Below are 24,918 nucleotides of genomic sequence, written 5' to 3'. Positions count from 1 at the left end.
GTGATTTCTGGCTGTTACCTGCTCTATAGGGGTACATGGATCACTTTGTTAAAGGGAGTTTTTAAAGTTTAAAGTGAACTTGCCAATATAAAAATGAAGTCTAATTTGCAGACATAGAAATATAGCAAAGAGTACATTATTTGGCACATTCCTTCTTGTGAAGCTCAAACATTCATATACAGGGTGCTGGGCAAAACAATTCAAAAACCTCTATTTTACATAATTGTAACATCAGTGCTGTGCGCTTTCCAACGTACTACCTGTCGCAGCAGACTTAACCAACTAGTTAACTCTGTACATGCTCCTACTTTTTCATGAATTAGTGTGCTTACCTGCTGGCTTCCTTTTGACAATCATTACATAGGCCAACGACCAAAAAACTTTTTCTTGAATAATAGGCTATTTCCATGTATTTTTGTTGCGCTGAAACTGAAAATGACCTACAAATTTGTCTATCACGTCTCAGATTTAGACAAAAGCCCTGCCCCCTTTTCATTATTGGAAGCGTGTTTAAGCCAATCAGAGTTAAGCTCTATTTTACGTATCATTGTCTCCCAATGTAATTGCACATCTAATTCATTTACAAAACATTTTAAGTCGATTGGTTAAATGCTATTTTACCCTGTCTATACAAAGCCACGCATTACTGCATAAGGTCTGTTCCGGCTTTACATTATATTTTCATTCAGTATTTTTTAAAATGGCATCCCATGCCATTCGCAGTTGTGTTACATCTTCAAATTCCTTTTGCTATATGTGTGGTGAATTTACTGTTAAAAAAGACCAGCGGCCTGTGTCTGAGTTTGTTAAGAGAGTGTATTTTGCCTACTTTGGCATTAGACTTGGAGATCAAGACAAGACTTGGGCACCTCACAAATTGTGCTATATTTGTGTTGAAGATTTGAGAAGATGGTCGAAAGGAAAGAAGAAAGCTTTCAAATTTGGCATCCCGATGATTTGGAGGGAACAGAGAGATCACCTTAATGATTGCTATTTCGGCTGCACTGACGTTAGTGGTTACAATTCCAAGAACAAAAAGAATATTTTGTACCCAATCCTTCCATCTGCCATTCGTCCAGTGCCTCACAGCGAAGAAATTCCTGTGCCTCAACCCTCTGTATTGTTAGAGATGTCTTTGGATGCAGATTCTCCCGAAAGTGATGGACAGAAAGGTGAAATGGATCCAGAGTTTGAATGTGGTTCGAGCGCTCAGCCCCAGTTGTTCTTCCAAGATGAGTTGAATGACCTAATGAGGGATCTTGGACTTAGCAAAGAAAATTCAGAACTACTGGGTTCACGTTTACAAGAAAAAAAATCTATTGGTCGAAGAAATGTCAGTGTATTTTTATAGAAAGAGAGAACTCAAGTTTACTCCTTATTTTGAACAGGAAGAAAACCTGGTGTTTTGTCATGATGTCCCTGGATTGATGACTGCTTTTGGTATACAGTACAAAGCAGATGCATGGAGGCTCTTCATTGATTCCTCCAAAAGAAGCTTGGAAGCTGTTCTGCTCAATAATGGCAACCAATATGCTTCTGTTCCTGTTGCTCATTCTGTGTTCCTTAAAGAGATTCTACCATTAAAGCAACTTTTTTTCTAATTACCACATCGGAATAGCCTTAAGAAAGGCTATTCGTCTTCTACATTTAGATGTGGTCTCCGTCGCGCCGTTCCTTAGAGATAATATACATTTGTGTCAGCTCACTCACGTGTTCCTAGACAATGTCCAGTCATGTAGTCCACATGTGAATCCCTGTGAAAATCCTCCAGGCTTGGTATGGTTTGCTCGGAAATCAGCCTCTCAGCTCAAGGTAAGTGCACATAATTCCACAATATATCCAGCAACACCTCCATAGTATAAAACTTAGCCTTTAATTAATAAACATCCAGGATAAAAGATATACATCCATAATGGTTGTTCAAAAAATGTCCATGATGACAAATAGAAAATAGTCAGCGTCTGGCTGACGCGTTTTGGAGCGCCAAAGAGGCTCCTTACTGCGCAGGCGTCAGACATGACGAAGAAAGAAGACGACAGACAAGGGGAGGAGGCAGATGAAGAAGAAGGACCCCCTCATTGCTGCCGAGACCTCATTAGCATACCGGTAAGCACCGGTATTTCTAAGGAACGGTGCGACGGAGACCACATCTAAAGGTAGGAGACGAATAGCCTTTCTTAAGGCTATTCCAACGTGGTAATTAAGAAAAAAGTTGCTTTCATGGTAGAATCCCTTTAAAGAAAGTTATGAAAATCTTCAACTAATCCTAGACAAAATAAAGTATCCAGAACATGAATGGGTGCTCTGTGGAGATTTAAAGGTACTGTGCATGCTACTAGGTCAGCAGTCAGGATTTACTAAATTCCCATGTTTTTTGTGTAAGTGGGACAGTAGAGCTCGTGACCTTCATTGGATAAAAAAAGAATGGCCTGTTCATCAATCCCTTACTCCTGGAGAGAAAAATATTCTGCGGTGGAGCTTGGTTGATCCGAAAAAAAATTTTGCTCCTTCCTCTTCACATCAAATTAGGCATTATGAAACAATTTGTGAAAGCCTTACCTAAGACTGGACCATGTTTCACATATTTGAGTGAAAAATGTCCTCACCTCTCAGATGCGAAACTTAAAGAAGGTATTTTCCGAAATCTGATGTTTGATGTTAACTTTGAAGCGACAATGACAGAAGATGAAAATAAGACATGGAAAGCATTCAAAGATGTGGTAACCAAGTTTCTTAAAAATCACAAAGAGCCAGACTACGAAAAAATCATTCAAAATATGCTGCAAAAATTTCAAAATCTAGGATGTCTGATGAGCCTCAAACTTCACTTTTTGAATTCGCATGTGAGATTTTTCCTTGAAAATCTTGGAGCAGTTAGTGAAGAAAAAGGCAAACGATTCCATCAATATATCAAGGTGATGGAGAAAAGATGTCACGGTCATTGGAACGTTGCAATGATGGGAGACTACTGCTGGTTGCTACATCGAGACCAACCAGAAAAATCGGACAAGAGGAAAAGCAATGTACGCAGTCTTACTGGCAAAAGAATTCGAAAATACAAACAGACGTAAAGTAATACCATAAGACAGTAAATAAACAATGTTCATTATAAATGTATGGTAAATTTTCAATTTTTCTATTATAAATTTCATTCGTTGTGCGTGATATCCGAAATAACGGTTGAGGCTAATTAGAAAAAAAACAGTGGGTGATACAGAAAAACTAATTGCAGATTCATGATCAGCACCTAAAAAACAATTAAAATCACCTTGCCAGACAAAAAAGTTTTCAAAAAGTGTTTTGTTTTGTTTTTGTCGGCCAGTGATCTGCTGTGGCTATAACGCTGGTTTAGGCTGAAGCCCCACGATGCGGAAATGCAGCTTCTTTAGTTGCAGATTTTGCTGCGTTTTTTTTTAGCCAAACATAGGAGTAGCTTCAAAAGGAATGGCAAATATATAGAAGCTCTTATACTTCTACCATCTGCTCAATCCATTCCTAACTTTGGCTCAAAAAACCGCAACGAAATCTGAAACAAAAAAGCTGTGTTTACACCACATGGGGCTTCAGCCTCACACAGTGTTTTTTTTCTAAAGAGCTGCATGGGGATGTAATTTAATGTGTGGGCACACACTGGATTGGACCTCTCATGGAATTTATCAAGGTATAGTAAATATTTTGACCCTATAGGTGCTTCAAAGAAAATTTTACCATTGGGAGGTTAAAATGAATTAATCATTAATAATTTTTTTCTAATAAAATGTAACTTTAGCTTCAAATTTTTCATATAAACAAGGGTTTAAAGGGGTTTTCCAAGTTATTTTTTAAAAAAAGGTCTGTAGTACTATTAATGGGTTAATAAGTGCACCAAAAACCTTTAGCAGTGTTTTGAGTAATTTCTAGCTTTCTCTGGGCATCTCTTGGTGTCCTCTGCATTTGTTTACATGGGTAGCTTCCTGCTGTCTTAGCCTAAAACTACCAGGGTACATTGCAGTTCACTCAGATCCTCTCTCTCAATTCCTCCCTCATGACTATCCCCTCCTGTATCCCTAGTTAGCCTTCGGACAATAAGCCCTACCTAGCTATCTAACCCCCTACCCTCCCTATCATACATACTTGTTTTCACATCCTGGAGATGACTTTGAGGTGCCGCTACCCAATTCTCCGACACCTGGGAGCTGGAGCTGGTGCCTGCGCAATGGAGCGCCAACATAAGCAAAGAGAACCAGCGGGCTTACCATGCATGCTCAATAGAGCACACTTCGCTTCTGCTGGCGTTTTACTGGGAAGCCGCTGGCTCCTTTGTGAAGGAAGTGACGCCCAGCAAAAAAAGAGGATGTGAGCTTTGTTTAGTATTATGGAAATGAGGGGGGAGAGGAGTACTGGTAACCTAGGATTGAAAGGCATTCTGAGGGCTCAATTCTTGCGTCTCTTCTTTCATAAACCTTAAAATTGTGTGCGCAGCCTGAGCTTCTCTGTCACAGTTTGTACATTTTAATGCTGTATCGTACCCTCTTACTGGGCAGGTATTGGCGGAATTTCAACCTCCCTTTGAAATTGATCAGGGACTCACCTAAAGAAATGATCTGATCTGGGATGTGTGACACAGCAAATCTCTCGCTGAAGTGGTTAATGACAGGCCTGATTTTAAATAGGAGGGAAAAGTTGGGGCATTTTGGGACTGGCACTGTGCATTATAATGTAGATTTCAGGATCACTTCAAAGTGTGACTTGGCCTTAGCCATTCGATAGATTGGTGCGCTATATAAAATGCCTGCGCTCCAGTACTGTCTAATACTTGATTTTTAGCACTACCGGAAGCTGCCTAACTTGTGGCACAGATCAATTGATCAGTGACCACAAAGCTGCTGGTGGTTGACTTGATTGGCCAATAGAAGAGATCACTGATGCAGGGGGTATCAACCCTCTCTTCTACATGAGAAGATTGCTGTCAAAAACAGCAACAAATTTTGCTTGGTTACAGGCTACGGTGACTGCTTAAAACACAGTTGTACTATTATGTGTGTTTGCATTAAGACCTCGGTGGCCAGGATGTAATAGAACATCCTGTGTCGTTAATGGGTTAAGTTTCTAGTTACTTATGGGAACTGAGCCCTTAATGTCCCTCACATTAACCCCTATGTACCTCACATAAGGGTTACTAATATGTGAGATATATGGGGGTACTAATAAAGGACCTCAATGATGAACTGAGCCCTCTCCAAACAACTGTATAATACAGCCAGCACCTGCTACTAACAGCTCCGATCACTGCTGACACCAATCACAGCTTGTTAACACTTTAGATGCCATGCCTCTATCCTTAACTGATCTTCCGGAACATCATTTGAGAGCAGCAATTGGTAGTCACATGACAGTGGGGAGTCTATTGAAAGCTCCCATGCTTGTCATTAATCAGTTCTATTACATGCTGTCATAGGTAATGTGTAATAGAAGTGAATGGATTTTCCAATACAATACTTAAGTATTGCAGTGTATAGCATGAGAGATCAGACCTCTTAGGGCAGGGGTTGGCAACCCCTGGTACATGTGAAAAATGCAGCAAAATATGCAACAAAAAAGCTGCATTTCTGCAATGTGGGGCATCAGCCTTAGGCCCCACATTGCGGAAACACAGGATGTTTTTACTGCAGTTTTTTGAGCCACAACCAGTTGTAGATTGAGCAGGAAATACCTGTAGAAGTTTCCTTTATGTTTTCTATTTCTTTTGTAGCCATTCTTGGCTGTGGCTGGAAAAAAAATGCAGCAATATCTGCAACAAAAAAAGCTACATTTCTGCAACGTGGGGCCTCAGCCGTAGGCTAAAGACCCACGTTACGGAAACGCAGCTTTTTTTGTTGAAGATTTTGTTGGGGTTTTTTGAGCCAATGCCAGGATTGAGTGCTGCATATTTGAGAAAGGTAATTGTCTAATTATTGCCAAAAAAGCCTGTTACCTTTGTTGGGCCTGTAGGTTTCTGTTCCCAATTTATATCAGAATAGTATAAGTCCTCCGTAACATCATTATTTTTTGCTGACTTTATTTTTATTTTTCTCTCATGTTATTTCTATAAGTCCCATAGGGACTTGCATATATGTTTATTTTCCTCACAGATGTTCTCTTGCAAGTACAGGCTTTAGACAGGATTAGACCCAACTTTAGAAATGAATAAAACAGTAGTACCAGGAAACAATTAAATCTAAGGAAAAAAAAATAGAAATTAATGGCAGCAACACAGCTCAAAAATTTGGGACAGGGCCATGTCTACCATTGTGTAGTATCCACTTCTTTTTACAGATGGATCCTAGAGGTCTGGGGTTCTATGCATAGCACAGTTAGCATTGGAGAGAAGGGACATTCCATGTGAAAACGGCAAGAGAGGTTGGGTGTGGAAGTTTAATCACTGCTGAGGGGTTCAAGTAGAGGGCTCTAATAGCTATAAGGAAAGGTTCCTGGACTCCAGAGTGTGAAACATAAAGGGCCACTCTGGTTAATCATATGTTTTTTCAGAGTCTAGACTAAGTAGAAGTTCAGATTTTCTTTCCACAGCACATCTATCATATCTGCCGTGCATCTCATGTTGTCCCCTTTTTGATGGCATGAGACATAGCCTACTTGATATTTGTTAATTAGCACACAGTATTAGGTCCCTTATTGGCCCCTGCACACACTATTATGTCCCTTAGTGGCCCCTGCACACAGTATTATGTCCCTTACTGGCCCCTGCACACAGTATTATCCACATAGTGGCCCCTGCATACAGTATTATCCCCCATAGTGGCCCCTGCACACAGTATGATACCCCATAGTGGACACCCATAAACAATTATTTTTCTCTGGGGTCTTTTCAGACCCCAGAGTATAATAATCGGAGACCCGGGGGAATAAAAACATAAAAAATTACTGTTTCTTACCTGTCTCCGACTCCTACGCGGTCTTCTCCGCTGGCGTCCTTATGAAATGACGTCAGACGTCACATGACTCGGGACGCAGGCCGGGTTCATGTGACATCAGAGATGTCAGAAAGGAGGTCTGGCAGGATCGTGGAGAGGTAAGTAACAGTGTTTGTTACGTTCCCTTACCTCTCCCCGTCCGTCGATCATTATACTCGGGGGTCTGCAAAGACCCCCGAGTATAATGATAGTATTTGTGGGGCCCGTGGTGTCACTTACCGATCCCGGCCCAGCTAGGATTGGCAAGTGAATACGGGCTGTAACGGCCTATTTAAAAAAAAAAAAAAAAAAAACAGCGGTAGCGGCTGTCATCGGGCCCCCTAATGGCCCGGGCCCTGTGGCAGCCGCCTCCGCTGCCTCTACGATAGTTACGCCCATGTCTATGTGGTAGATTTATTGTTAGTTTCTTCACTAATACTAATGGTAGGGTAAAACTTTTTCCTGAGATTTGCCTTTCTCCTCCCTTAAAAATCTATTCAAACTGTTACTATAAGAACTAATGTTCAGGGAAAGCTGAAGTGTTGCCTCAGCAAATTTGCGCTGAAAGTAATTATAAGTCTTTGTGCTTGTTGTTAGGAATAGAGCTCAAGAAACATAGCAAAGTATGTAACGGTTTATGTTTGTTTAGATTTTGCCCCTGTAGGGATCCTAAATTACATGTCCCTGGTCCCCTGTTCACATTCATTAATGCGTGTCTTCCTATCTGACAACTAAATAGAAGATGCATTAGGAGGATTAGCAGTTTGTAGGTGGAAACGAAGGCTTCATTCAACCCCCTAGTGTTTTCACTTCACAGAAAATGGTTGTCTAAAGGAAGGCAGATGAGTTCAAGCTGTAGCCCACTACTGTATATTAACAACTAATCTTCCACTCACAGAGGCAAGCATGCATTTGCTACCTGTCTGAAGCAATTCAGTTTAATTTTCCAAATCGCCACAATACATTGTCGATCACTTTAAAGGTAAGTTGTGTGTTGTCTACGGTGAGACAGCTCTGGTATCTGCTACTGATAAATGTCTCTAAGCCCCTTCCTCTGCTCTTGATACTTCTTCAAGTGCTAAATAACAGCTGTTGGATTACATTGTAAATCAAGTTCAATTCACCTACTCAGCGCAGAAAAATCTCCAGGGAAGCATGCTTCATGAGTGTCCTACGGACAAAATAAGTGCTAGATAACATGAGGTTTTTACATTTTAATTATTATAAATCATTAATGCAAACACTTAACAAGGCAAAAGTGCATACAATTAAATATTTTACTATTTTCCCCTGAGTGACTGTATAGTGGAAAAGCAATAGGCATTCAAGCATTGCTCTTCTGTGGAAATTACATATTAACATTTTTCATTACATTTCTAAATGAAGTGCTGGATGTGCGCTAGGCAGTGACAAGCTTCAGTATATGTGGGGGCAAATGCACAGCACTTGGCTGATGCACAGAAAAAATCCTGGACTAAAATAGATAAGAGGCTTGTAAGAAGTAACTGCACTTCCCAAGATGTTTTATTATTTTTGCAGCATGAAAATGATGTAATACCCATAGATATAATAGAATAAATGTAAAAGCTTTCCTAAAAGATTCTGAATTAGAGTAACATATTGTAATTAGAGATGAGCGAACAGTGAAATATTCGAGATTCGATATTCGTTTCGAGTAGAGCCTCAATATTCGAATACTCGATCGAATATCGAAACCCATTATAGTCTATTGGAAAAAATGCTCGTTTCAGCAGAAACCACTATTCGACTAAAGGAGAGTCACCAAGTCCACGAATAGCAGGAGGAGAGTGTTTAGGAGGAGCGCTGTGCAGTTAAAGCGCACACACCTCATTATATTCTATGGGGTCCGTGCGCTTTAACTGCACAGCGCTTGCAGTTGCGCTGATAAAAAGTCAGCTCCCTCGTAACAGCAAGCTGCCAGCTCTCCTGACTAGCAAGGACGAGCCTGCTGCAGAACCAGCATTGATTTGCCGCAGGCTCGTCTTTGCTAGCCGGGAGAGCTGGCAGCTTGCTGTTATGAGGGAGCTGACTCTCTTTCTCACAGGAATAAATTGACCAGCATTGATTGGCCAGGGTACAGCATTCGGACAATCAACGCTGGTTCTGCCGGAGGCTCGTCTGTGAGGTGGCGGAGTCTAAAACAATGGCCAGAGCCAATGCCTGCATGCAATGAATCTAGGCAAGTGCCTGGACCGACTGTGCTAGATGGGCCCCATTGTCTGCAGTGAACACTTTCAATCATTGCACTAGTAATGGTTGTGGGAACAAGTTCCAGGTTCTGGTGCAAAGTGCAACTGCACCAGGGAAGAGGCAGACAGCTAAGACTGGTGAGTATTGATGAAATCAATTTTCACCATTTGCTCTCTTGGGCCCCACTGGGCATTATACAATGCAGGAGAAATAGTGAGAGCATAACGGGCAATTATAATATGGGTAGGCATCACGTGAGGTGGGGTATAAAGTGTCATCATACTATGTTGGTGCATAAGGAGACATTGTACTTACATTATGTGGGGGTTTAAGTAGGCATTATACTGTGTGGGGTTCACAAGGGCACATTAAACTGTTTGGGGGCACTAAGGGGGCACCTACCAAGTAGCAGCACTGGATGAAATTTGTAGAACCTCAGTGATTTTAAACCCATAACATCTCACTTTATGCTGCAGGTCTCACCAATGGATTTCAGCCTTTGCAATGCAAAGTTTTAAAATTACTAAAGACCTACACCAATTCCAGGAGGTGTGCCAATTTTAGGTGTTTTTTAGAGGAACATACTGCAATTGAATGAGTTGTACAGCAAAGGAGCCCATCAAGGTTGTGTTGCCTAGAGTTGGTCCTGACAGTGACAAATACAGTGCACAATATACTAAAAACTCATTACACATTTTTTGTAGGTCTAATATAACTTTCCAGAATAAATGATAGGGTCAGGAATGCCTAGACATGTTCTTCCATGCTGACATTTCAATATGGTTGTGTAGACTGGAAATCTTTAAGGTATACCACTGACGTTTGGAAACTCTATTGTACGGATCAACCCCTAACTATAAAACATTTGTGGTGGATGTTTGAGTTCACAGACTAGGGTCATGCCATCTCAAGTCACAGGAATAATACCTTATCAAACTCATCTCAGGACTTTTTGAGGTGAGAGTAATTATTGAATTATTGAAAACCTGTAACCTTCACCAGTATGTACTGTGGGGAAGTTAGCTCTGTAGAAGCAGTGGTGCGGACTAAAACAATCAGAGACAGGGACACAAAATATGCAGCAAACCAGTTTATTTAGGAAAAAGCAGGGAAATAAATAAACCTTGACTTCAAGGATAAAATGAGAAAAACAAAATACAGCCTTAACTTCAGGCAAAAACAAAATAAAAACTTGCTCGTCTGAGCAACTAACTAAACAGGAAAGTTAACCTAACTATACTTGTGGTTTACTACTAGCCACATGAACAAAACAAGTACATTTTATCTCACCGGACTCAGGGTTACAGGACAGACCCATACACCTCCTTTCACTAAAAGGCGCTGCACTGGAATCCAAGATCTGCAGCCTTTTCTGGGCCAGTAATGAGCCAAAAACTCACACCTGGAGCAGAGCCCTACTCAAGACCTGCACTGGACCGCACATAAGGGGGGAGATATAGTGAGATTCCAGCACCCTGCTTGTCACCTTCTCACTGTACCTAGATATTTCATGGAAAAAAAATATGCTGTAACTTCAGATCATTACCCAACAAGTGCCACAACCAATGGGTGACTATGTTGGCACTCTAGTCTTGGTTCTTGAAAAAACAGCGGTCATCTGTTCTTTTGTAAAGGCGCTGGCAATGCTTTACCACCAGTGCTTCATCCCCCGCATTTGTAAAAAGGAGATGGCCATCAGTCCACAGCATCACAACATAAAAGCCTAAGGTCCATTTCTATAATTTTTATAATATTATGACATTAATGTGCAGGCAAGCAAGCTGGGCATGAAAAGGGACTTTGTCTTGCTGGCAGTGTTTTGGTTTTTAATGTGCATTAAAAATAATATATTGTGATAATTACTCATAAATGCAGATGCTTCAAGCAGATGAATGTATACCAGCTTATATTGTTTCCATTAAGTTATCTGTCAGAAAACATGAATAGCAATAATTATGGTAAATATTTCTGTATATGAATAAACAAACAGAATAAAAAAACATAATCTGTTGAACGCCTTGCAAACAAAGCTGAATAAGTAGCAGAGAAAATATACTAAAGTGGAACAATACGATAACAGAGCAATTATTAAATGCATTTCATTTATTGGAAATCCTCCAATCCTAAAACACATTATTGACTGGACAGAGATATAACTCCCATTCACTTCACACACTGCTAAAAGAAATAAATATCAATTAAAACATAATAAAGATGACAATGATTTTTTTTTCAGGGAGGGGGCAGGGGATAGGTTAGATTTCTTTTATTTTCTGTATAATGCCTATGTATCCCATCGTTTCTGAATGGCCCACATTTATACCATCAGATCTGTTATCTGTTTTGTACTTACTTTACTGATTGACATTAGATTATATGCAGCTTTGTTGTGCCTATATCAAATTCAATAAAAAGATGTCTTAAAGATGACAATGATGATAATGAATATAATAGGGGGGAAAGTCTGTATTTCTATTGGGCAATCTTGAACATTTTAGCAATGTCTATGCTTCATCCTCAGGCTTCCAAAAGTTAGTAGAGATCATACCATGTTTCCTAAATTAGGATGTTCCACTTACACAGTCCAGTCACATTAATGTGACCACTGCCTACTTTTGACGTCACTGTTAACCAATCGCAGAAGGCACGTGTTACCAGCCATCTGGGTGCACTCATCATTGTGGAAGGCACGATGGATCAACACAAGTATGTATCTATCCTTGCGCACCATGTTTACCCCTACATGTGAATTGTTTTTCCTCAGAATGAAGTCACAAACACAAGGTATTTGTTGCATTTATTAAATTATTAATAGCACTAACTGACCTTTTTGAAAAATGTTTTGTTTTTTTTTGTCCAGAAAACACCTTTAAGGCATAAGAACATGGATTAAACAGACACAAACACTTGTTTATCATTCATAAATACCTTCTTTAACCCTATGTCCCACAAACATTCAGCCCTAATATGGCTCTGTGAATGGAAAAATAAAAATGTTATAGGGTTTGGGAGGCTGGGAGTCAAAAATCAAAATGTCACTGGCAGGAAAGGGTTAAATGATATGTACATATATGGTCCATAAGATGTAGCTGTCAGGATTAGTTAGTAAGCCTTTGTACATATCTTGGTATTTTCCATGACATCTATTTGTATTTAAGAGCTCTAGTTCAGCTCTGCAGAACTTGGCTAATATTTCAAAATTTATATTAAATCCAATATAAAAAGCATATCACAGAATCTCTACAATAAAAGTTTCAAATGAGACATAAGAAAATAATGTCTCACTAACATTTAATATACTAATATAAATCAATATCATACCAATCAGGGAAGGCTAATATTATATAGCAGACAGCACACAAAGGACCCTTGCAGTGCCAACCATTTTCCAAATACATAACGCTGTACGTTAGACTAAGCAATGGCCACAGAGATCCTTAGTTTTACTACATGGTTTAGCAATACATATTGACAAACAGCTTCTTGCTGGGGTTTTTTTTTCTGCTGTTTCAAGCGTTCTATTTGCCTTTATATCCCTTCAGTGGATGATATGACAAAGGTCCATATGTAGGATTGAGACGATATGTGTTAATGTGTTATCTGGATTGTAATAAAAATCATAAAAATCCTGAAACCTGGTTTGAGTGTCAGATCCCTTTCATAGTGACAAACAATGCCTAGAAAGAACTACATTTTGCCAACACATATACCTACTATGTCCACATCAAGCTATGGTCCACAAAGTGCTTTAAAGCTCTACACTACACATACTGTTAACGGGGTTGTCTCGTGATAATAGGGCATATTCACATCATTTCCCCACTCTATGAGGGGAAGGGGAATTGCCAAAATGGAGACAACCCTTTACACGTAAATGTGAAATATATGGAGATAAAGGTGGTATGGAAAGATATGTCGCAGAGATTACTGCTATTTGTTGAATGTTATGTATTGGAAATAGTATTACACTAGTATTACATCACATACCCAGTGCATTCTGAATTCTGAATTGGGTTAAGCAGTCTGCTGTGACATCGGATGAATGATAAATGGTTCTCCTCCTTCTGCCTTTCACCAAGAAATATTTGAAAGTATTTTATTATGCCCTTCACTCTTGCAGAAGATCCTGAGCATACAATAGAAAGCTAATGCTCGCCTGTCCCATTAATGGCCTTAATTACTGTCATACTTTGTATTGCCAATGATTGAAGACATGAGTGAAGAGACAGCCATACAAATGGTATTAGCCAGAAGTGATTATGCCAGCAATGGAGTATTGGCATAATCTCACTTGTTACTTATTAAAGTGAAGCTAGTCTAATCTTTCTAATAGATGATTGCATTGTCATTAATTCACCAACATAATGTCATTATTGAAATTGCTCGTTTTAGAGGCAGGAACATACCCATACTGTGCTGTGTGGGACATACATCTCTGGTATCTACCTTGTAGATATGACTATTAGAATACAAGGTTTGTGGCAGGCTGTACACTGCCAATGGCGTGTTGTAGTAATGCAGACCATTATTGTTAGCCCTAGTGGGCACGGCCCTCAATCCCTCAATCTGTGCCAGTTGGTCGCTGTTATTATTGTACTTGTTTGATATATTTTGTGTACTGTATATAAACCCTCAAGTAGCTCCAACAGTTCCAGTTGTTGATATCGCATTTAATATCAGATCATTCTGTGATACGCTACTCATAGTATAGTCTGGGTACATAGAGAGACAATATTGTAGTAGATGGGCATGAGCATTTACATAACATATTACATCAATTTTCCAGTTATGGATCAGCTTCCTACTCATCTTTCAAGAACTGATTTAGCAGATATACAAATAGGTACAGCAGAATACTTACAGTACAGTCATACAGTATAGCATTATATACTATAGTAGATAATCTCATATAGTACATAGAACCTTTCCTAAACACTGTTAATATTTTGTGTGTCTAGAATCGGTTATCAGAAATCACTATTTGATATTAGGCTCTAGGATCACATATTAGCATACTGGTTCTATATGCTATGTGGTTATCACTCTTGAAGGAAGCCTCGGACTGTGTTGGTGTTAAGTGATTTCATAGAGGGTAAACTGAACTGTACTATTTTCTACACTGATATAATGTTGCAACATAATATAATTAGCAAACTGATTAACATGTTAGTGGAACTATGATAGGGGCTGAGAATACAAGTGAAGCCATGGTCCCAACTCCCTTCTATCAGCTGATCGGCATGGGTTCAGAGATTTAAGCAATACTATGTATTATGTATTGCAGTACATTGCACTAGTCATCTGGGAACCCGGATTCCTTGTGGGACGGAGAAAAAGTAAAGAAAAAAAGTTTAAAAAGTTAATAATAAAGAACAAAAAATAAACAAATAATAAAAGTAAAAAAAACCTTACCTTTAGGCTTAGTTCACACGGAGTTAACGTGCATGCATTCTGACACGTATACACGTGTCAGAATGTGAACGCTCAAAACAGATCCCATTCATTTCAATGTGTCGGCTTATGGGCGCTACACATTGAAATCAATGGGAGGCTTTTAGCCTTCACACAGAGTAACACTCCACACATTTTGCCACAAATTACACGTGTAAAAATACATGTGTAAAATGTGGTAAGCCATTGAGTTCAATGGCGTTGTTTGTTTTTTTTCGTACAACGCGCGTACTTTTGCGGCAAAAATACGTGCGTTATACTCCCATAAGCCGACACATTGAAATGAATGGGTCCGTTTTGAGTGTCACATTCTGACTCGTGTATACAGTGGGGCAAAAAAGTATTAAGTCAGTCACCAATAGTGCAAGTTCCACCACTTAAAAAGATGAGAGGCGTCTGTAATTTACATCATAGGTAGACCTCAACTATGAGAGACAAAATGAGAAAACAAATCCAGCAAATCACATTGTCTGATTTTGTAAGAATTTATTTGCAAATTATGGTGGAAAATAAGTATTTGGTCAGTAACAAAATTTCATCTCAATACTTTGTTATATATCCTTTGTTGGCAATGACAGAGGTCAAACGTTTTCTGTAAGTCTTCACAAGGTTGGCACACACTGCTGTTGGTATGTTGGCCCATTCCTCCATGCAGATCTCCTCTAGAGCAGTGATGTTTTGGGGCTGTCGCTTGGCAACACGGACTTTCAACTCCCTCCAAAGGTTTTCTATAGGGTTGAGATCTGGAGACTGGCTAGGCCACTCCAGGACCTTGAAATGCTTCTTACAAAGCCACTCCTTCGTTGCCCTGGCGGTGTGCTTTGGATCATTGTCATGTTGAAAGACCCAGCCACGTGTCATCTTCAATGCCCTTGCTGATGGAAAGAGGTTTGCACTCAAAATCTCACGATACATGGCCCCATTCATTCTTTCATGTACCCGGATCAGTCGTCCTGGCCCCTTTGCAGAGAAACAGCCCCAAAGCATGATGTTTCCACCCCCATGCTTTACAGTAGGTATGGTGTTTGATGGATGCAACTCAGTATTCTTTTTCCTCCAAACACGAAAAGTTGTGTTTCTACCAAACAGTTCCAGTTTGGTTTAATCAGACCATAGGACATTCTCCCAATACTCTTCTGGATCATCCAAATGCTCTCTAGCAAACTTCAGATGGGCCCGGACATGTACTGGCTTAAGCAGTGGGACACGTCTGGCATTGCAGGATCTGAGTCCCTGGCGGCGTAGTGTGTTACTGATGGTAGGCTTTGTTACATTGGTCCCAGCTCTCTGCAGTTCATTCACTAGGTCCCCCCGCGTTGTTCTGGGATTTTTGCTCACCGTTCTTGTGATCATTTTGACCCAACGGGGTGAGATTTTGCGTGGAGCCCCAGATCGAGGGAGATTATCAGTGGTCTTGTATGTCTTCCATTTTCTAATTATTGCTCCCACAGTTGATTTCTTCAATCCAAGCTGGTTGCCTATTGCAGATTCAGTCTTCCCAGCCTGGTGCAGGGCTACAATTTTGTTTCTGGTGTCCTTTGACAGCTCTTTGGTCTTCACCATAGTGGAGTTTGGAGTCTGACTGTTTGAGGGTGTGCACAGGTGTCTTTTTATACTGATAACAAGTTTAAACAGGTGCCATTACTACAGGTAATGAGTGGAGGAAAGAGGAGACTCTTAAAGAAGAAGTTACAGGTCTGTGAGAGACAGAAATCTTGATTGTTTGTAGGTGACCAAATACTTATTTTCCACCATAATTTGCAAATAAATTCTTACAAAATCAGACAATGTGATTTTCTGGATTTGTTTTCTCATTTTGTCTCTCATAGTTGAGGTCTACCTATGATGTAAATTACAGACGCCTCTCATCTTTTTAAGTGGTGGAACTTGCACTATTGGTGACTGACTAAATACTTTTTTGCCCCACTGTACGTGTCAGAATGCGCGCATTAACTGTGTGTGAACGTAGCCTTAGATTTAAAAGCACATAAATAATAATAATTTAAAAAAAAAATCATTTTTGGCATCTCTGTGTTGGTGTAAGTCGTTTTAACATGCTTAGGAAGCCTATACAGCTTTTTTGGGTTAATTATTCTAATTTTCTAAGTTTACAACTTTTGGGTTTTCCTTGGCTGTAAGCCATAATCATCAACATTAACAGAAAGAAACACTTGAAAAAGTTCACTCTGCTTGTAATATAATATGTGTTTCACTTTCTCAATTCAATTACTAAATAAATAACTTTTTGATGATATTCTAATTTATTGAGATGCACTTGTAGCTACTTTGAACCTCATAACACTTCGAGCCAGTGCTGTTTGAGCGCAGGGGATCACCCCCAGTGCTGCGAGAAAATCATTGGCATATTGAAGAAAACCGGGATATCTACGGAATGACGGTGCGGATAAGACTACTAAAAGTAGGAGAAAAATAGCCTTTCTTAAGGCTATTCCTACTTGTTAGGGAGAAAAAATTCCATTTTACTGATTGAATACCTTTAACTCACAGCAGATCATGTTTCACTCTCACACATGTATGACTTCAGTCAAATATGTCAATCAAAAAGGAATGAGAGGGTTAATTTACTGTGGTTGATTTCCAAAAAAAATTGGAAGAAGGTTGCTGGAATTTGCTTCTGGATGACAAGTGACAGGAAAAATAGCCCCATGACACCTATTATGGCTTCAATAATAGTGCTAATAAGGCAAGAGACATAGACATCTGATTTTACCAGAATAAAGCACATAAAGATTTAGGAGGATGCTGAAGTTTTCATTATTGTTGTATGTACAGAGTACTTCAATTCCACTTCTGAGAATTCATAGTAAATACATCTGCATGCAGGGACGTAACTACCGTAGAGGCAGCAAAGGCAGCTGCCACAGGGCCCGGGACATCAGGGGCCCGGTGACAGCCGCTACTGCATCGTTTTTGTTTTTTTTAATAGGCCGTTACTGGCTGAAGTTACTTCAGCCGGTAACGGGCCCTATTTACTTGCCGATCCTGGCTGGGCCGGGACAGCGCTTTTCAGACCCCCGAGTATAATGATCGCAGGCCTGGGAGAGGTAAGATAAGATAACATACACTAATACTTACCTCTCCACGATCCTGGCCTGCGTCCCGGGTCATGTGACGTCCGACGTCATTAAAGAAGGACGACAGCGGCAGTCGACAGCATAGGAGCCGGGGGACAGATAAGCAACAGTGTTTTTTTTAATGTTTTTATTCCCCCGGGTCTCCGATTATTATTCTCTGGGGTCTGTAAAGACCCCAGAGTATAATAATTGTTCATAAGTGTCCACAGTGGGACATAATACTGTGTGCAGGGGACACTATGGGGGATAATACTGTGTGCAGGGGCCACTATGATGGATAATACTGTGTGCAGGGGCCACTAATGGACATAATACTGTGTGCAGGGGCCACTATGGGACATAATAGAGTGTGCAGGAATGCGGAGGAGGGGGTCGGTCGAGGTCTTCGGTGTCGGTTGGGGGGGGAAGCCATGTCAAAAGTTCGCCACGGGGCCCCGCCATCCTTAGTTACGCCACTGTCTGCATGGATGTGCCCATGTATTCAGAGGGTTCTCCACCAATAGCATATGGTTCAAGAATCTGATTAATAATTCAACCTGAGGTCATGACTAGCATTGGGTTACTCTGACTAAGCTACTAGTCATTTTCATTGGTGTTATCAGGTAGCTTGACCCTTGTAGCTTAGAAAGTTGACCTGATATAGATGAATCCACTGGACTTATGCATTCAGTTGGCAGATTTTTTGCCACTTTTTGTGTTTAGTTGCCAGTTTCACAAATAACTGTATTATAAGACTACAATGAACATATCGCATTACTGAAACATCCAGTACAGTAACATTCCCAACTAACTACTTCATGTGTTAACTCTGGAAAAAAAAGCATCATCTGAAAGCTCTGTCCATGTATGTCATTGGTTATTGTACAGACACAACAGCTGGGTCCATGTAATCAGGATTGGGAGTAAGACTACACTCACATCTGCATCGCGTTCTCCACAGGTTTCAGTTGAAAAACGATGGACACATGAGGGACCTCATAATCAATAGGGTCCACCATCTGTCTCTTCGTAGTTTGATCCGACGAAGAACCAGAGTAATGGAGAGATGGCGATAGTGTGAACCTGGCGTCAGGATGTTATTTCTAAATTCAATGTGGTAAAGGGTAGGGGACACAATTGTAGTGCTCCCAGAACCAGGTCAAGGGATAGGGGAGGTAGGCAACCACATCAGGCACCACATCATATTAGGCCAGATGGGCACATTTTTATACAATTCCAAGGCTCATTCTGCTGACCACTTATAGTGGTATATAGGCATTACATGAATAGGGTAGCACAGCATATTCAAGAGTTACAGAAACAGTGTAGCTAGCTGCTATTTACCCCTATGGGAGTTATGGAAAAAAGCCTAAAGATGTCAGCTATTTCAGTAACTAGCCACAAGCTAAGAAAGGCAGAGACAGAGCTATTCTCATCTCAGACATGAAAGGCATGATATACACTTGATTGTACCTAATAGCAGGCTTGCTTTTCAGCATAGTACAAGGAAAAAAGAACATTACCTTAGTGCACTTGTCAAACATTTGTTTGTATCCAATTTGTATCTGTGACACGTAAGGCTAATGTGGTATGTTACACTGTGAACCATGTAATACCGTTCCATTGCTGCAGAGAATATTCAACGGACATCTCCCTCAAACAAATAGCTTTTTTTTTTTTTTTTTTAACACAACCAAATATAGATTCCAGCAGAATTAAAAATTTCAGCCTGCTGGCACATGTTCCAAAATTTGGAAGGAATATGTATGCCTGTTACACATGGATGAGTGAGTCTGTCAGATTCAAAATGTCTCCCAAATCAATAATATAGGAGGAACGTTTGTTGGTTAGAAAATCAAAAGCCAGCCCCTCTTCTACTGCAGCAGAGCTCCAACAGGCCTGGTCACCTCAAGTCCCTGTGTCAACTAGAACAGTTTTTAGGATTCTGTCTTGAAATGTCCTCCATGGTGGAATCAGAGCCCAGAATCCATCACTAAACAAAAGGCAATTAAAGGCCTGCTAAACGGATGGACGCTGGAAAAGTGGCAAAAGGTGGATTTCTCATATGAATCTTCAGTTGAATTACACCACAGCCGCCTCAAATACTGCAGGACTTACTCTAGCCCATATGGATCAAAGATACACCCAGAAAACAGTTAAGTTTGGTGGTGAAAAGATCATGGTCTGGAGTTACATTCAGTATGGGGGTGAGCAAAACATTTGCAAGGTGGAAGGCAATATCAATAGCCTAAAATATCAACAAGTATTAGCTTCCTCTTACATTCCCAATCATAAAAAGGGTCACATTTTGCCGCAGGATGGTGCTCCATCTCATACATCCATCTTTACATTAAAGTTCCTCAAGGCAAAGAAGATGAAGGTGCTCCAGCACTGGCCAGCCCAGTCACCAGACATGAACATCATTGAGCATGTTAGGGGTAGGATGAAAGAGGAAGTTTGGTAGACTGGGAAGCATGTAAGACTGGATTTTTTGCTATTCCTGATGACTTCATCAATAAATTGTATGAATCATTGTCGAAACGCATGGATGCCGTCCTTCAAGTTCATGGAAGTCACACAGAATATTAAATATGGCTCTAATAGCACCACAACTTCATTCACCAATGTTAGGAAACATATCTTTGTATTTGAACTGAATTATTGGTTTGATTTTCACATTACTTTATGTGGGCGACAAAAAATTTGTCTTGCTAAAATCTGACCTTTCTGTGTTCATTAAATTTCATCAATATTTCAGCAGTGAAGCCAATTTATTTTCTTAACATAATAAACATTTGGGAGGGTTTCAGCTTTCATATGAGTCATTTCTAAAACCAATGGATGAATTTAAAGTCAGGTTATAAGCTTTTGATTCCACAACATGGATAAGCGACAGAACTTTGTCAGGGACTGTATTTGAAAATTCTTAAAAAGATGATTTTCTCTGCATTGCTGTATAGGTTTGTGGCCACCATGAAATGTTTCTGCTCCTACACAGCATTATTATTGGTTTAGGCGGCATTTTGGGCCTGACAGACTCCCTTTAAATGATAATTATGTTTGTACATTTTGATTTACTGTATGTAGTCAGCATGTTTACAGTCATAAATGATGGGGTATAAATGATGATAAATCTGACAGATATGATCATTAAAAAAAAAACATTATGTTTTCAGCAATATCTGATAATATTTATAATATTTATACAGAGATTAATATTTTTTTAACAAAAAAACACATCCCTTTAAGATTAATCCTGCAAATGGTGTCAAATTTGATCCTACTACATGTGACAACATAATGTCATTCTGCCTCATGTGGAAAGAAAGGTGATAATGTCTGCTGCTAGTAGTACTTATCCGCTGTATAACATGCTTGTAGTTTCTACGTATGAATTCACATATAACAATTTACTGTCAAGGTTATTTCTTATTAATATATCAACCACGTGCATGTTCTAGGAGTTGCAAAGACTAGATTAATCATATAGTTTCTTGTAAGGCTTGGATTCTGCTGTAGGTACCGCGCTGTCGTATCGAGGCATTAAGCTGTTGAAATAAAGCATACACCCATTGAGCATTCTATATGGCAGATAACCACTTAGGAGAAGCTCGCAGTGACAGAGAGCAAGCATCAAGATACTGCTGTTCTACTTTCTGGCAGAGGTGAGGACTAAGCAAAGGTGAGGGCAACCTAGAATGAAATAGGGACCTTAATTAGGTGAAATATCTCAAGCAGTTAGAAGCAAAGTGAAAGTGAGTGATGGGCTGTGGAAGTGAGATATAAAAGCACACTGGTTTTGATGACAGGACTAGAAGAATGAAAGAAGATAGTTCTGAAGTCAGGGTGTCAAGAAAAGACATTTTCTGATTCCTGCCACAGAGAATACCTAAAGCATTCTAATTAGAAAGGGGGAAACAGAGGAAGCAAATTACTTGTGTGTGACCTTATAGTCTTCCAGAGGGCAAAGAAGGAAAAAGGATAGGTAGATAGATAGATAGATAGATAGATAGATAGATAGATGATAGATAGATAGATAAATAGATAGAGTAGATAGATAGATAGATAGATAGATAGATAGATAGATAGATAGATAGATGATAGATAGATAGATAGATAGATAGATAGATAGATAGATAGATAGATAGATAGATAGATAGATAAAGATAGATAGATAGATAGATAGATAGATAGATGTAGATAGATAGATAGATAGATAGATAGATGTGTGATAGATAGATAGATAGATAGTAATTATATTTAATTAAGTAATATTTGTATTGCCCTGAAACTTTATACAAACCTTGTCTTACAAACAAACTGATCTTCAATTCTGATGTTTTACACCTCTTTTCTTAAAGGATTTAAAAGAAGAACATGGAAGATATACAGTGGTATAGATGCACACATTAGATAATTTGCTGTTCTCCCTGTGATCTCCACAAACAGTTGCATAGATAAGCAGGGGAGGGATTCAGCAGCTGTTCCCACTCTGTCTGGCAGAGGCACAGAGTCTGGCCTTGACATGGTGAGACATTTAGTGTTCCTTGGAAACACTTTAGATTTGATCATCTATTTATAGAAAAAATAATCCAATATCACATATCTATGGATCTTTATCCTGCTCCTGCTGTGGGCATTTTTCGATTTTTGTTTTCCTTTTTTGATTCTCTCCCCCCCCCCCCCTTCTAAATCCCATAACTTTTAAATTTTTCCGCTTTCAGAGCCATTAGAGGTCTTAATGTTTGCGGGACAAATTTTTCTTCATGATGCTACCATTAATTGTTCTGTTTAATGTACTCGAAAGCTGGAAAAAAATTCAGAATGGGGTGGATTTGAAGAAAAAGTGTGATTTTCTTACGGGTTCCGTTTTTACGGTGTTCACTGTGCAGCCAAAGTGACATGTCACCTGTATTCTATGTTTTGGTACGATTCTGAGAATACCACATTTATATGGTTTTATTTACATTTTAACCCCCTTAACAAAAATCCAAAACTGTGCCTTTTTTTTCTACAAGTCGCCATATTCTGACTCGTAATTTTTTTATACTTCCGTGTACGTCTTTTTTTGTGGGGCCGGGTGTACTTTTTACTCATACCACTTTGGGGAATTGCTATTGCTTTGATCACTTTTTATTCAAATTTTTATTAGAGGCAAAACAGTGAAAAAACTGTAGACACCTAGCATCTATGGCGGCTTCCCATTTCCTGAGCGGACGCCATATTTAAACACCCAGCATCCGCTGTACTAGTATGGCGGATGTCAGGAAGGGGTTAAGATTAGCAGATAATTTAAAGGTGGAATTACAGTCAGATGTTCTCAATGAAAGGGATGGCAATCCGCTGAGAGTGAGTCTATCAAAATGTGGTCTTCATAAATCATGTTTGTGGAAATGTATTATGGTGTGGATAAAGGAGATTTCTTAGGCCCTCAGAAGAATTATTGATTCTCTTCAGACTGGAAAAGATTAAAAAAACATCTCTAAAGAGTTTAGACTTCACCATTCCACAGTCAGACAGATTGTATACAAATGGAGGAGATACAATAACCATCCCCAGGAAAGGTTAGCCAAGAAAGATCATGCCAAGAGCAAAGGTTTATAATAGTCTGCAAGGTCAAATAGGAACCCAAGGCAACCTTTAAACAACTAAATACCTTTCTTACATTAGCTAATGTAAATGTTCATGAGTACACCATGAGTAGGACGCTGAACAATAGTATACATGGCAGAACTTTAAGGAGAAAGTTTCTACTCTACAAAAAAAGGACATCTGCAGTTTGCTAAAGATCATCTGAACAGCTAGAACACTATTGGTGGTAGTTAGAAATGAGCGAACACCATTCAATCGAATAGGTATTCAATCGAATAGCAGGCCGTTCGAGGTATTCGTTTGCAATCGAATACCACGCGGCATACGCACTAAAAATTTGTATCCCCACCCACCTTCCTTGGCGCTTTTTTGCACCAATAACTGTGCCGGGGAGGTGGGACAGGAACTACGACAACAGAGGCATTGAAAAAAAAAATTTTAAAACCCATTGGCTGCCGAAAATATGTGACCTCCCATTTATAAGAATAGCCAGCGCCATCTTCGTGTCATTTGCGGTAAGAAATAGGGAGAGAGAGAGATCTGCTGAGGGCTAGAGAGGATTAGCTTCTAGTAGGCAGGGAAAAACAGAAGAACAACAACAGCTCTTTTCAGAGCTATACACTGCAGGGAGAGGAGTCGAGATTTCACTGGAGTGTCTCCCCAAATCAGGGATACAGAGCAAATCAGTCCAGCCAGATACGCTGAACCCAGATTTGCAGGCAGTGTCCCCCCCAAACACCTAACAGGGATACAGAGTAAATCAGTTCAGCCAAATACGCTGAACCCAGATTTGCAGGCAGTGTTCCCCCAAACACCTAACAGGGATACAGAGTAAATCAGTCCAGCCAGATATGCTCAACCCAGCTTTGGAGGCAGTGTCCCTCCAAACACTTAATAGGGATACAGAGCAATTCAGTCCAGTCAGATACGCTCAACCCAGCTTTTCTCGGTGTATAGACCATAAAAAGGGCATTATTATACATCAAAAAATGCGTAAGGCTAGCGCAAGGGGACGGGGCCGAGGACGGGGGCGTGGAAATGCAGATGTGGAGCAAGGTTGCGCTCAACCAACAGCATCTACTGCTCTGTGGCAGCAAGCATTGCGCTTCCCCACAGTCCCTGGCTTGATGGCCACATTAAGTAGGGTACAAGACTAACCAGGCCCGAGCACCAGGAAGAGGTGTTACAATGGCTGGCGGATAATGCTTCCAGCACATTCTCCACCAGCCAGTCAGCCTCTACCTCAACTACTCCTCCTACCCAACAGTCTGGTCCTCCTTCCTCACAACATGCCCAATCTTCCCAGCAAAGTAATCCCACCTTTCCCGCCTCCCAGGAGCTGTTTTCGGGTCCATTCACTGTCCCTCTCTCTATCCCACCATGTCCTGAATCACTGGAGGTAACAGATGAGTTGCTGTGTCCTGATCGCAAACACTGGATTATCCGTTATCTCCTGTTGTTGTTGTTGACCAGCAATTGGCCCTCAGTGACGACGATGACGAGACACAGTTGCCATCAGGGCAGCCTGTTGCCATCGTCGGTGTGCAAGAGGAGGAGGAGCCATCAGAGGAATTGGAAGAGGAGGTGGTGGACGACGAGGACACTGACCCAACCTAGACAGGGCGGGTGTCAAACTGGGAGAGCAGTGTAGATGTGGAGGG

This window comes from Leptodactylus fuscus, chromosome 4, assembly GCF_031893055.1.
Source record: "Leptodactylus fuscus isolate aLepFus1 chromosome 4, aLepFus1.hap2, whole genome shotgun sequence".
In the NCBI taxonomy this organism is placed as follows: Eukaryota; Metazoa; Chordata; class Amphibia; order Anura; family Leptodactylidae; genus Leptodactylus; species Leptodactylus fuscus.
Note: the sequence above shows the minus strand (reverse complement) of the source record.